General features: G+C 36.2%; 1 pseudogene; it reads left to right on the forward strand.

Annotated features, from left to right (window-relative positions):
- Positions 1 to 2,475: 2,475 nt before the first annotated feature.
- On the forward strand, positions 2,476 to 2,634 carry LOC118999027 (uncharacterized; annotated as a pseudogene).
- The last annotated feature ends 1,242 nt before the right edge of the window (positions 2,635 to 3,876 follow it).

A 3,876-nucleotide genomic window follows, 5' to 3' on the forward strand; every position in this document is an offset into this window, starting at 1 on the left:
GAGCTGCTCTCTGCCAGAGTTGGATGGCTAGAGACTCAAAGAGCCGTTTACAGGACCAACAGGTAAATTTTCATATGCAGACACTTACCCTGATCTACAGCAAAGGAGGGGACAGAATGGACTAGATACACTTGAGGAGAGACTGGGGACAGAGGCTTTGGGGTGAGAACTGAGAGAGCAGCTGCCAGGACCCCAGTGCTGAGTCATCCTCCTTACTGCAGCAGCCATCCTGCTCAGGCAGACCACTCCCCTCCAAGAGCAGCCTCCTGAGGGAAGCAAGAGCCCTGCTCCCACAAAATACTCTGCTCCACATGCAGTGCTTGAGTACATACACAGGAGCTCTGATAAGGCAAGCAGCTGACTTCTCAATAGAAAAGTTACAAGCCAGAATAGAATGGCAACAAATATTCCAAGCAATGAAAAACAAAGGCCAGCAACCAAGGCTACTCTATCCAGCAAGGCTCTCAATTAAAATGGAAAGTGAAATAAGAAGTTTCTCAAACAAAACAAGGCTAAAAGAATACACCTCCACCAAACCAGCATTGCAAGATATGCTAAAGGAACTACTTGAAGATGATGAAAAAGAATGAGAAGGAGAGGAACACAGGTAAAAGGGGGAAAAATGAATAAGTACCTATTGATTGATAATAACCTTAAATGTAAATGGATTAAAGGCTCCAATCAAAAGACATAGAAGCACCCAATGCAAAAGAGAAATCTTGTAGAACTTCAAGAAAGAAATAGACAACAACACACTTATAGTAGGGGATTTTAACACCCACTGTCATCAATGGGTAGATCTTCCAAATAAGATATCAACAAGGATTTTGTGGAACCAAAAAACAAACAAACAAAAAAACCTACACTAGATCAAATGGATTTAACTGACATGCACAGAACCTCTCATCTTAAAGAAGCAAAATACACATTTTTGTCAAATATACATGGAATATTTTCTAAGATAGACAACATGATATGACACAAAAGAAGCCTCAACAACTTCAAGAAAATTGAAATAATATCAAGCCTTTCCTTAGACAACAGGCCTGAATTTAATAAACCAATCTCAAGGAAAAACGGAAAAACATTCAAACTCATGGAGATGGAATAGCATACTATTAAACAATGAATAGCTTAATAATGATATCAAGGAGAAATCAAAAAGTTCCTGGAAACAAATGAAAATAAACACACAACAGTCCCAACCTTATGGCATACAACCAAAGCAGTCCTGAGAGGAAGTTCATAATGATACAGGTTCACCTAAAAAACAGAGAAACATTTCAAATAAACAGCCTAGCCCAACATCTGCAAGAACTGGAGGAACAACAACAATCAAATACCAGAACAAGTAGAAGGAAGGAAATAACCACAGTCTGAGCAGAACTAAATGACATAAAGACTAAAACAATTAAGAGGATCGATAAATCCAAGAGCTGGTTCTTTAAAAAGGCAAACAAAATCAACAAGCCTTACCCAGGTTCATCAAGAAAAGAAGGGAGCAGACCCCAAAAAGAAAATCAGAAATGAAGGAGGAGAAATGATGAGTGATACCACAGAAATACAAAGGATTGTAGGAAATTACTACGAAGAATTATATGCCAAGTAACTTGAAAACCTGGGTGAAGTGGACAAATTTTTAAAAACATATGATCTTCCAAAACTGAATCAAGAAGAAACAGAAATCCCGAATAGACTGATAACAGCTAGTGAAATGGAAGCAGAATCAAAAAATTCATGCCACACAAAAGCCCCGGACCAGACACTTTCAAAGGAGAATTTGACAAAACAATTAAGGAAGAGCTAACCCCAATCATTCTCAAACTATTCCAAAAGTCCAAGAAGAGAGAGGAGTCCAAAACTCTTTTTATGAAGCCAACATCATCCCAATCCCAAAATTATATAAAGACACAACAAAGAAAGAAAAATTCACGCCAATATTGCTGATGAGCATAAATGCTAAAATCCTCAACAAAATATTGGCAAACCTCATCCAACAATACATTTAAAAGATCATACACCATGACCAAGTGGGATTCATCCCAGGGATGTAAGCATGGTACAGTATTCAAAAATCACTAAATATAATACATCACATAAACAAAAGAAAAGACAAAATCACATTATCATATCAGTAAATGCAGAAAAAGCATTTGATAAAGTACAGCACCCATTTATGATAACAAACACTCAGCAAACTGGGAATAGAGGGAGCATTCCTCAGCCTAATAAAGACCACATATGAGAGACCTACAGCCAACATCATACTCAATGGGCAAAAACTAAAAACCTTCCCAGTAAGATCAGAAACAAGACAAGGATGTCTGCTTTCACCACTTCTATTCAACACATTATTGGAAGTCCCAGCCATAGCAATCAGTCAAGAAAAAGAAATAAAAGGCATCCAAATTGGAAAATGAAGTAAAACAGTCATTGTTTGCAGATGACATGATAGTATACTTAGAAATCCCTATAGTGCTCACTTTGGCAGCACATATACTAAAACTACAATGAAGAAGGTTACAGAGAAGATAAGATACAGAGAAGATTAGCACAGAAGTTAAGATACGGAGAAAGTTAGCATGGCCCCTGTGTAAGGATGACACATGAACTTGTGAAGCATTCTCTACTTTTTGATAGCCCTGTATTTTTTTTATGTTTTTAAATAAATTTTATTGATTATGCTAAAAAAATCCTATAGACTCCACTGAAAAACTATTCAATCTAATAAGTGAATTTGGCAAAACAGAGGAATACAAAGTCAATATTCAGAAATTGAAGGCATTTTTGTATACCAACAAAGAAATATCAGAAATAGAAATTAGAAAAAAATTATTTGCTATAGCAACAAGAAAAATAAAGTACCTAGGAATAAACCTAACCAAGGAAGTAAAAGACCTGTCCATGGAAAACTACAGAACACTGAAGAAAGAAATTACAGAAGACATAAATGAATGGAAGCATATACCATGTTCATAGATTGGAATAATTAACATCATCAAAATGTCCATACTACCCAAAGCAATTTATAGATTTAATGCAATCCCTATCAAAATACCAATGACATATTTCCCAGATATACAGAAAATATTTTAAAACTTATATGGAAGCATAAATGACCCCAAATAGCCTCATCAATTTTGAAAAAGAAGCCAAAATAGAAAGAATCACAATACCTGACATCAAACTACCTTCCAAGGCCACTGTAATCAAAACAGTCTAGTACTGGCATAAAAACATACAAATAAATCAATGGGACAGAATAGAGAGCCCAGAAATAAACCCATGTCTCTATGGTCAATTAATATTTGACAAAGGGGGCAGAAGCATAAAATGGAGTAAGAAGAGTCTCTTCAACAAACGGTGTTGGGAGATCTAGACAGCTACATGCAAAAAAATGAAACTCGACCACCAACTTACACAATACATAAAAATAAACTCAAGATGAATAAAATACTTAAATATAAGTCATGACACAAAAAAAGTCCTAGAGGAGAACATAGGGTGGAAAATTTCAGACATTTCATGCAGCAGTGTTTTCACTGATAAGTCCCCTAGGGCATAGTATACAAAGGAAAGACTAAATAAATTGGACTACATCAACTTAAAAAGCTTCTACATGGCTAAATAAAACATCAGCAAAATGAGAAGGGAACCAACCATATGGGGAAATACATTTACCAATGATATGATAGGCAAGGGTTTGATCTCCAAAGTATATAAAGAACTCATATGACTCCACAGCGGGAAGGCACACAATCAATTAAAAAAAATAGGCAAAGGACCTGAACATGCACTTCTCCAAGGAGGACATACAGAGGGCCCAGAGACATATGAAAAGATGCTCAACATTGCTAATCATCAGAAAGATGCAAA

The sequence above is a fragment of the Sturnira hondurensis genome, unplaced genomic scaffold, assembly GCF_014824575.4.
Source record: "Sturnira hondurensis isolate 20B ecotype Veracruz unplaced genomic scaffold, ASM1482457v3 Scaffold0014432, whole genome shotgun sequence".
Taxonomy (NCBI): Eukaryota; Metazoa; Chordata; class Mammalia; order Chiroptera; family Phyllostomidae; genus Sturnira; species Sturnira hondurensis.